Genomic DNA, 11,265 nt, shown 5'->3' on the forward strand with positions numbered 1-11,265 from the left:
CTGCTGACCAAACTGTAGGAAGTAATCAAATGTCATATAGACCTTTAGCGCAAAAAGACTGCTGCTATTTTGACTAAATATGTAAAAAGAGGCTGAAAAGAGATGCTGTGTATACAAGCAGTGTCTTTGCTTGTTTTCAGCTCATAAACTAGAGTGGATGCATGGAGCTTGTTGCCATCACACTAGAACAAGCCAACACTGATTGTGTCTTGTTTCTCTGCTCGCGTAGACGATGTCAGAATTCTTTTTGAAGTGGGTCTATTGTGTCCAGTTCCTGGGCTTTTGTTCCAGATGAAAGAGATTCTGCATGGTGAGGATTGGGTCGGTGTTCTCCATGGAGGAACATGTTTTCATACATGACTTACTATAGCACAGACGTGCGGGCTGCTCTATTTTGCTTTTGCTCAGAAATTTCAAACTTAATTTTAGAGAAGTATGTCCAGGTAAAAAGCGCTGACCCCAATAGGTCTCGGACTGCAGTCGGATGCTTCAAAAGGCATGTTGGCGATGTTCTTTCTTTGTTTCTTTCCAGCAGATGGGAAATAAAAGAATAGACATTTGTGAGAGGATCGGAGAGGAGCGGTTTCTGCATATGACAACTGTCATGTTAGAAAGGCCTACTATATATTTTTACGCAAAGTAAAAGCTAATTCTCTTGTGAGATGTTCGGTCTTCTTTCAAGTTTGTTTTACCAGAGATGCAAACATATGTTCTTTCAGGTACAGCCTTTACTCTGTGGTGTGGATCCTCTAAGGGTACACCAGGCCTAGGGGTAGTGTTCTTGTGTATGTGACATTGAATTCAGAGCACACATACTCTTGCACACACACACACACACACACACATACACATACACACATATTCCAGGCTGTGGCGCTGCATATCATTTCTCACACTCTCTGTGTCCCAGATCTTCAGATTCTGGCAGGGCTAATGCTGAGGCAGTAAACACACACACAATCATACACTCTCAGAGAGCAAGGGCCCAAGTCCTTGTGTTTTCTCCCCTCAGAAGAGTTTGGATCTGTGTCTGTGTCTCTCAGAGGTGCAGTAGACAGGCAGAATGTTCAGAGCTCCTCTAGCTCGTTTCTCTTCCGGGAATACTTGTCCAGAATTTTTAAGAGATTCCTGCTCCTCTTCCTTTGCTCCTCTTCCAGATGTGAGCCTAATTCAAAGTCATGCATGTCTTTATCCACATACTGGGCACAGAATAGTTGAGAGAGCGAACGCTGGAATATGTGGCAAGTCTTCTGTGGTTTTCGAGGAAGTTATCAGACAAGTTTGGTGTAGCACAGTGTGTATTTTATGTCAGCACTCTAATTTTGACAGTGTTGTTGGCTAATGAAGTATTAAGGCATTGGGAAGTGTTGCAGCAGGCTTTATCAGAAGCGCACTTCTTACGGAATCAGATAAAACTCTGATAATGAGCGGGGAGAACAAACAGGACCTGCTGCACCCTTGAGATTGCTTGCTGCATATAAAACAGTAAAAGCATCCTAATATGCAGCCTCTTAATTTTTCAGTGGACCTGATGAACTGAATTTCTGACTGATGTTTCCTGAAAGTGGCAACACATGTCCCCTATTTACACCCCTAGCACCCTCCACCAGCCCCCCTCTCCCCTTACGCCGTTCCGACTCGACTCGGGCAGATGTGTCGCTTGATGTTCCTGTCAAATGGCACCGAACCGCTTAATAAAATATCACTCCCCTCCATCAGCCTGCTTTAATTGAGTCCCTTGTCAGTTTTATCAAACTGTGTGTTATCATCACTTTTTTCCTCTTCCTCTGTTTCTTCTTTCTCTTTATCAGCCCCTCTCTCTCTCTCTTACGGAATAGACTAGCAGACGGATCCTTAGTAACTTTGTTTAACGGAGCGAGAGAAGTGATCCTCAAAGGCAGGCTTGTCATTGGATCCATAATTCAGACCCATGATTTTCCTTTCCCTCTGTTCTTTCAAAGGGAAGTTGGGTTTTTGGAGGCAGGCTGATCATTAGCAGGCGAACAGCATAGTGGATTAGCAGAGGTGTAGCGCCAGGACGTTAAGCTATACACGGCCGACGTGGAGATGTGCCAGAATGAAAGTGACAACATCAGCATGAGAAAAAGCTGCTTGCTCTCTCAAATGGGCACAGAGAAAACAGATGCACACTCGCATCCCAGCGTTGTTTACAAATGGAAAAAGTAGACACGTTTTTGCACGGGTTGCGAAACGGGCTTGGAATGTGATGCTACATAATAGGGTGCTAGCATAAAATGAAAAACAACAACTTTTGCCTGTTTGCCTGCTTATACTCTCACTCATACACATTCTTCATGAATAAGTTATGTGTCACCGGAAGACAGAAGCATAAGGCAGCATGGTCAGATCAGACCGTTCTCACTCCTTAAATCTCCAAGCTGAGTCTGACATTCCCCTGTCCCAACCTCGCTGGTCCCAACGTTGGCTATTCTGGTAGTACTAGTTGTACTAGTGTGACTGGAAACTTCAAACACAGGCGGTCACCAGGTCCCCAGTGAGGCCGCGCTCTGATTGGCTGTGCAGACGAGAGTTCTTCTGCCTGTGCCACTGTCCCCATGGAGAAACTCAAGTCCCGCCTCTTCTTTGAAGTCATAGGAAACTCCACTCACAGCAGTGGGATGTTTTGACGTTAGTCATATTTCTTATTTTTCTTCTCTTGTTTTCTTTTCTCTCTCTCTCTTCCTCTCTCTCTCTCGCTCTCTGTAAAGCTGAGGGTCTAGTGGTTACAGGATTCTGCCGCACCACTGTACATTTCAACATTGCATTTGATCTTTAATTTATCACAGTTCCAGCAGTTTGTTTGACAGGTGCAAGAGCTTTCATCTTGAAGCTACACGGCTAGTGCATACTCCTCTCAATCTCTCTCTCTGTGTTTGTCTGTTTGCGACCACTATGGGATCTATTGATTCATTTTTTCCCCCACTATTACTGTGGTGTACATCGAATAATATGTGACCCTGGACCACAAAACCAGTCATAAGGGTCAATTTTTCGAAACTGAGATTTATACGTCATCTGAAAGCTGAATAAATAAGCTTTCCATTGATGTATGGTTTGTTAGGATAGGACAGGATTGGCCGATAGACAACTATTTGAAAATCTGGCATCTGAGGGTGCAAAAAAATCGAAATATTGAGAAAATCACCTTAAAAGTTGTCCAAATGAAGTTCTGCATATTACTAATCAAAAATTAAGTTTTAATATATTTACAGTAGAAAATTTACAAAATATCTTCATGGAACATGATCTTTACTTAATATCCTAATGATTTTGGCATAAAAGAAAAATCAATAATTTTGACCCATACAATGTATTTTTGGCTATTGCTACAAATATACCCCAGCGACTTAAGACTGGTTTTGTGGTCCAGGGTCACATATGTGGTTAGATGCTGCATGCTTGGCCCCCTGCATGTTGCTCTATGAAGGTGGAAGTTTAGCAGATGCTGATTACAGTGACTGGTGGCTACTGTGGGATTTAGAACTGTTGTTGTCAGGTTTGATCCAAATTTGAGTAATATTAATTAACAATCAAACTATATGGGTTTTCTTCAGATATAAGCACTTTTGGTGTGGGGACTTAAATAAACGTTCTTAAAACACACTGTTCACACTGTTACGACCCACTCGCTTAAGGTTGCAACATAAAATCAGGATCAGACAACAAAGTCTAATCAAAGCAAATTGTTTTATTACTTTAAACTATTACAACAACAATTAATAATGACAATAAACAGAAGTCTAGGGGTATTAATGAAAATAATTAAATTAATATAACAACAACAAAACTTTAACTACATAATATAAGAAATGACAAAAGAAACAAACAAGAAAAGAGTCAGAAAGAGACACTCCTGAGAGAACTATCCCACTGGGAGTGCCTACCCCAAATAACAGAGAACACTCTTAAATACTCAAACTAATGATCAATTAACAGGTTGACAACCAATCAAAATCTTCCACTCTCTGCTCCAATAGGATCAGGAGACTCAGGGCCGTCACAACACTCTTCAATATATTATACTATTTAATTTGTCTACTAGCAACGTCTAACACTGGATATACATCCATAACAGGAACATTCTTTCCTTTTTTTTCTGAAAGTCATGAACATTTTCATCACAGTGTCAAATCATGTTGTTTTTACTATCAGTCTGTGATGTAAATGATAATGAAAATGACATTTTAACATATTTTGAATAAAATGACAGTGTGTGACATAAGCAATAAAATAAAATCTATAAATAAATGGTCATAAAAAACAAAATTTAAATTTGAAACAAGTTTTAATAAAAATCAACCATTGGGACAAAGAAGTGACTGAAGTTGAATAGCCATACAGTATATTAAAAATACCATTTGTTGTCTTTATTTAGTTTTTTTTTTCTATTTTATTTGTGTATTGATAGGTTGTTGGCAGGGGTGTGAAGTAACAAATTACAAATACTCACGTTACATTAATTAAGTAGTTTTTATCAGTAATTGTACTTTTTTGAGTAGTTTAAAAATGGTGTACTTTTACTTGAGTACATTTTAAGTGATGTATCAGTACTTTTACTCCAATATTTTCCTCCGTTTGTTGTCGTTACATGCTTATTTTAATTTAATTTTTATCCATCAACGTGATTGGCTAGAGAGATAGTAATAGGTCTCGTGACTTTCGTCAAATCAAATTGTGCATAGAAAACTTTAACCGCCAACTGTTTATCATGGCTGCTGGAAGCGCATTCTTCAAGCATCAATTCAGTCGCATCTTCCTCTAACTTAATATGTTAAGGTAAATTTCGGATTTCTGCTTACTAAATTATTTGTATATAGGCTATGCTTACCTATCTACACGGCCTGAAATTTGGTGTGAGGTTGCAGGTATTGCTTACAGTGTTAACTCACGCAAGTACCACGTTCGGTAAATTCCCACTCACTTATGAGACGCGCGATCTGCGCTGCTTCGTCTCTCTCTCTCGCGTGCGTTCTGCACATAGACTGTATAAAAACATGGACGTAGTGTCCGTGATGTTACCCGTAGATTTCTGAGGAGCGTTTTTGAAGCTCAAAAGTGGGCGGAGGCGGCCGTTGCCATCTTGGCAGCGCATCACCGCGAGTCACTCCCGGATAATCGAAAATGGGCAAAGAGGCGGGAGCAGGTTGCTGAAACCACGCCCACCTAGCTCGACGGTTGTGAAAGCAGCGGCAATCCACCTGTCACTCAAGTGACCACGCCCTTAATTATGCAGAACTTTAAGGCTTAATATAATTTAAACGGATGAGTTATAAAAAAAATTCAATGGGGGCAGTTGAGAGAGTGAGCGAGAGCTGTTCTAAAGGGAAGGAGGCTCTCTCAGGGCGCTTGGAATCAAATCCTCCCCTGGTGCCTCAACCAGGATGGAAATGTGCAGCTTCAGATGCTTTGCTGCAGCTAATAACAGTTCTGCAGTTTCTTTAAGGTTTAAGATTCTGTCTGACAGGGGAAAACTTTGTGGGATGATGGAGCTTGTTTATACTTGTTTAAACTATAGATTTGGATTTAATACTGAGTGGAAGGTTCATTGTGGGCTGGACATATGATCATAATGCATCTGTATACAAAGAGCATGCAGCTGTAAGCCCATGAATTAGACAGTATAATTGAGATTCCATCTGGATCACCATTTTGCTTTTTATGAGAGACTGTTACGGGGCTGACAAGACGCAATGAATGATGGGATATGTAGTCCGGGGTGATATGCAACAGTGTGTAGTGCGAGAGTCAATGAAAATGGAAAGGGTGACCTCTGATGGCTAGCAGACGGAAGTTCATGGACTGGATACGTAACAGAGACACTTAGTTCCTAGATGCTCTATGGCTGTTTTAACACTTTGTTTGGTTGCTTAGTTCGATTTTGATCCATTTAACAAAGAGATTCATTCGGAGCTTCTTTTAATTTGGGTCTTATTTGAACAACAAATACATTTAATTTCATTTTAATTTTATTTCATTGAATGAAAGGTTGTTTATTTGCATCAAATGTTTAATTATTTTATTTAATTATTTTATTTAATTCTTGAGATATTTACCTAGATATCCACAGCTGAGATCTCTTGGTTGACTCATACCTTTGCTTTTGAAGCAAAGTTATGAGTCAACCAAGAATATATTGAAGTTATCTACTTGTGAGATCTAAAGTGGTCTAAGTGTGTGTACATAGTCATAAAGACAGATTTCGCAGCGTGACTGGTGTTGATTAAAAGTTGACATTTCAACACTTGGCAGCCATGATGAAACAGAACTTTGAGATCAAACGTGTACAGTGATAATCGCCCACTGGCTCCTGTCTGCAAACACCTAAAAAAACGCATGAACGTTTAACTGAGCATGAGAGTGATACGGCACACCACAAAATGTCGTCAACACAAAAATGCAGCTGTCCAATTCATCTGCTGCCAACTCCTTTAAGTTATTCATCTGGGAAAAAAATGCATTCATCATTATATTTTTAATCACAGAGACAAGATAGAGAAAAGGAATGCCTTCGGGAGGGTGAGGGGTGTATGCTATTCCCAGAACTGATCCGGCATTGTTGCCCCGCATCGCCAAACATTCCGCAAATTGACTTTGAATGAATTTATTTTTAATGTGATGTTGCTGCTGCAGAAAGTGCATAGAGCGAGTAAAAAAATGTGTGAGAGTATGTAGAAGAGAAATTGAATGAGAGCAACAACAACAAAAAAAAGGTCCAGAATAAAAAAAATGTTGTTTGCTATAGTTAGGCCTTTGAGTTGATTTGGTGTATAGGAAAATATATGTTTAGTGTGCTATAATTACTCTAACCCTGATATGTGGTTATATACAATGTACGTTCATATGCATGTGTGTACAAGTATCTGAAATATGATGCATGTGTTTAATGGCCCAATAAGAAATGGACCATCCTGTGTCCTTCCACATTTTAGAGTCCTTGCCTGTCTCTGGTTTCCTCTGTCTCTTTGTTCTTTTCTTCTCTGTCGCTGTCAGTCCAGCCCATACAAAGCTGCTCTCTCATCACAACATCCTGCTCCAATTGTAATTATTAATAAATTAATGATCAGCCCTTCTCTGTTCCAGACTAATTGAGTCCCATTGCAGGTCTTAAGTAGGACACACTCCTATCAGACAAATGGAATGATATCCAGGGCTTGTTCCTCAGGGTACAAGTCTTGGCTTCGTACCACAGAACGCACACTGCTTTGTTATAGCATCGCAACTATCGTGCGAGAAGACTGAGATGTTAACAAAAATCACTTTATGTTATAGAAAGTGTTGATGAGGACAGTCGCATCTGGGGGTTGGGGAGGTCATCTTTTTTATATTCACCATTACAATAATGGTGTATGTCCTGTCCTGTGGTGCATTTCCAAAAAGCATCGTTAGCTAACTATGATTGTAAGTTCCATTGAACTGTATTGGTATCAATGGAACCATAGTTGCTTTTGGGAAACGCATCCCTGACTGCCTTCATGCCAGTTTGTCATTGAGAGACAATATCAGACAGAACAACATTTGATTCAGCATTTTAACATGATTTTTATAGTTTTTGAAAGTTAATTCATATAAAGTAGTCTATATGATGTATTGATCTTCATCCTATTTTAAGAGTATTTTCAATCAAAACTTGAATGTCAACAATTTAGTGTTTTGGGGAGAAATCATTCCTTTTCATTCATTAAAGTCTGTTACCGTCCTGCCATTTTTTAGAGTATTTTTTAGTGTGTGTGCTCTCTCTTGAATGTAATGTAAGGGTTGTTGCTAGACCGCAAGGTTGAGAAACTATGATGGAGAGAAACAGATATCAACATTTATGAATGAGTGATGAAACATACATCTGTCCCTACACCTGTATTTATTGCTGTCTGCTTGTGATTTGATCAACTGAGATGGATGTTAATATCAGGTGTATACATACATGTGGTGTCTCTGGGCATTTGACTCAATGGGGATACACACCTAGCTGAAGAGAAGAAACAGTTCTTTGGAGATGTTTTTGGTATAGCCATCTGCCATCTGAAGGGAACAGATTCTGAAAGCCATGTTGTGTATAAGGATGTACTTATGGCCCTGGATGGGATTTGGCAGCTGCTCTATGAGGTTCATACAGTATGTACATACACAAAGGGTACCTCCATGATGCTCCAGGGTAGTGGAAGGTAGTTGGAGGCCTGTTGGCACATGTCAAGTCTCTGAAAGAACCTCTGGATGATCATTACCTCAGAAGAACAGGTCTGTCTAGGGGGAAAAAGTTGGTTATAACTTTTGTTGATCTAACATTTTCCAGTATGGTGAGAAAAATGAGGTGGAGACAAACAACTTTGACATTACCATAGAAGGGGTTTATTATTCACCATAATGAATATGGTGTTGAATAAGTAAATTTGCTGGCTTGGATTTTTAAGGATGGTGCAATCCGGGGTGTGGAGTGAGTTTAGAGATAGGGAAGAGGGGTTATGAGAGAAAATCAGATTGAAAGAAATTAAATGGGCAATAAATAGGGCCAGTTGATTTGTCCCACTCATGCAGGCAGATGTGGTTGAGCAGGGGAAGGTGGAGGAGGGAAGCCTATAGCCTAATGCAATCACATTAAATTTTAAATAATTTCATGCAGATAAGAAATGACATGATATGATCTCTTTGGGATGCTGAAAGAAAATGTCAATTATAGTTCCAATAATCTGGGAAATAATGCTTTTTGCATTTGCATGTTAACTTGGCAAAGCTAAAGAAAACATAAAAATGAAAAAAAAAAAAGACAAAATTGGTTAGTTTGGTGTTGAGAAAGAGACTCTCCATTAGAACTAATCAGTGGTTATATTGAATATAGCTTTCCAAAATGTCATGATAAAAACTAAGGTTCAGAAGATGCAAGAAATGAATATGCGCTTTACAGAATCAAGGCCATGACAACCTCTCTCGGACCTCCTGCTTTGGAGGAATTTTAATTCGCTGACCATTTGCAGACAACATTGATTTTACCTTGTGGCAAAGTGTTAATGAAACGGCAAAACTCCTACACTTATGAGCTTTTCAATTAATGCTCTTCTTTCTTCCGTTACCCAGAAGTGAGAGTGTGTGCTGTGCTGGTTTCCTTCAATTTCACCGTGGGCAAGACTCAGGCATTGAGTGCAAAGGTGCCAACTTCCATATTTAGTTAGCGAAGAGGCCATCCATTATTGAGCAAACAGAGAGCTGTCTGTCTCACTGCTTTGGGCCAACAATTAAATTTATCAGGCTGCATGTGGAGGTGGGGTGTGGAGGAAAGGCTCAGAAGAACAGGGCAGATGCAATATTGATGTCTTTAATTGAGGCTTTAAGTTGTACATAGTCAATATTTCTATCTGTGTCTACAGCACTGGAAAGGCTTTGTCTGGGGTGGTTTGGAAAGGTTGTGTAAATTACATGTTCTGCATTGGTAAATGTGTGTAATAGCATGTTTTGGGTGGATTTAGAGAGAGGCATAGCCGGGCACAAAGGAAGTTCAGTCAGTGATACAGAGGAATATACTGGATACATTATTGAAAACCATGGATCTGGATACAGTCTGTAATGTATGTCAGGTCTCGCCTCTATTCGCATAGTAATTTTGATGGTTTTCTTGGATAATATATATATTAGTAAAATGGCGCCGACGCTGATGGCTGCCTCCGTGGTGTGCTCCGCAGTTGTTTTTATGTTTTTGTTAGTTTGTCCTGTCTTTAGTTATATCCCTACAATCAGTTTCACCAGAGACGAATTGCTGGACATTCGGAAGTACACACCACCCGATATTTCACCGGTTTTTGATTATTCTGATGTTTTGCTGGACATTGTAGTCGGGGGAGCTGCAGCGCTGATCAACCGCTTCAGGACGCGCAGACGGGGGAAGCGAGCCGGCGCGCTCGTGAAGCTAAGGCAGCGCGGATTCAGAACGCCGTTGCCAAGCATCCATCTGGCAAATCTATACACTTATTTATCTAACACTCATACTCGGTCTACACCTCAAATTTGCACATAATATACAGTACCTGTACATGCAAAACTGTCTATTGTAATATACCTGCACATATAACTGTCAATTTATATATTTTTATTTCCTTATTTACTTGTTCTATTTTTTATTATCTGTGTTTTTTGTTCTGTCACTGTCATTCTGTTACACTGTGGAAGCTTCTGTCACGAAAACAAATTCCTCGTATGTGTAAACATACCTGGCAATAAAGCTCATTCTGATTCTGATTCTGATATATATAACTTTGCATAAATATACTTGGATATCATTTTTTATTGTTATCATTATTGTTATTAATAAAATAGTCATAATGCATGTTTTTTATGCATTATGACTATTTTATTAATGTAGTGCTTATTAGATGTCAGACAATAATACAAAAAAAAAAAAAAGCTGTTTTGGTATCTGTTTATTTTTATAACAGTAATGGTATAATTTCACTTTCCCCTTCCCATCTTTCTCTGTCGTCTTTCTCTACCCAGTGTCCCTCTTTCTCTCTTATTTTTCTTCACTTTCATTGCATCAGCTCTCTGCATATGGTGGTTTTAATTTGGTGAGAGAAAAACAAGTTGAGAATATTGATTTTAGAAGACCGCCTCTGCCTTTAATTAAAAGCAGCCGCATGGCATCCTGCAACCTTCAATTGAGACTGAGCATGTAGGTGTGTGTGTTCTCATTCAGGCTCTGTGTTCACGCAAAATGATACATTAAAGGCTATGTTTTACTTCAGTCAGACTGAGAGAAAATAAACGAACACAAGCAATGTCTGTTCACACGCACGCAGGCACACAAGTCAGACAAAAAGGCCTAATTTATCTGATCCTTATATGAGTGTTTTCTTTCCTTGAACAGTTTAACTTTCTGACTGTTTGAGGATGTGTGACAACACTATCATCAGGGTTAGAGATGAACAATTCTTGAGGTGGACGTTAAGTTAAATTGGACACACTTCATAGGAAGTTGGAATGACTGAAATTTTGAATTTTGGGGTTAATAAATTTATTTCTTTTTTTAAGTATCTTCTGTTCACCAAGGCTGCATTGATTTGATCAAAAACCCAGTAAATCCAGTAATTTGGTGGAATATTATTTCAAATTAAAATAAATATTTTCTGTTTTAATATATGTAAAATTTTAATTTATTCCTGTGATGGAAAAGCTAAATTTTGAGCAGCGATTACTCCAGTCTTCAGTGTCACATGATCCTTCAGAAATCCTTATAATATGCTAATTTCCTGCTCAAGAAACATT

Source organism: Sinocyclocheilus rhinocerous, unplaced genomic scaffold (genome assembly GCF_001515625.1).
Source record: "Sinocyclocheilus rhinocerous isolate Xijiao unplaced genomic scaffold, SAMN03320098_v1.1 scaffold591, whole genome shotgun sequence".
Classification (NCBI taxonomy): domain Eukaryota; kingdom Metazoa; phylum Chordata; class Actinopteri; order Cypriniformes; family Cyprinidae; genus Sinocyclocheilus; species Sinocyclocheilus rhinocerous.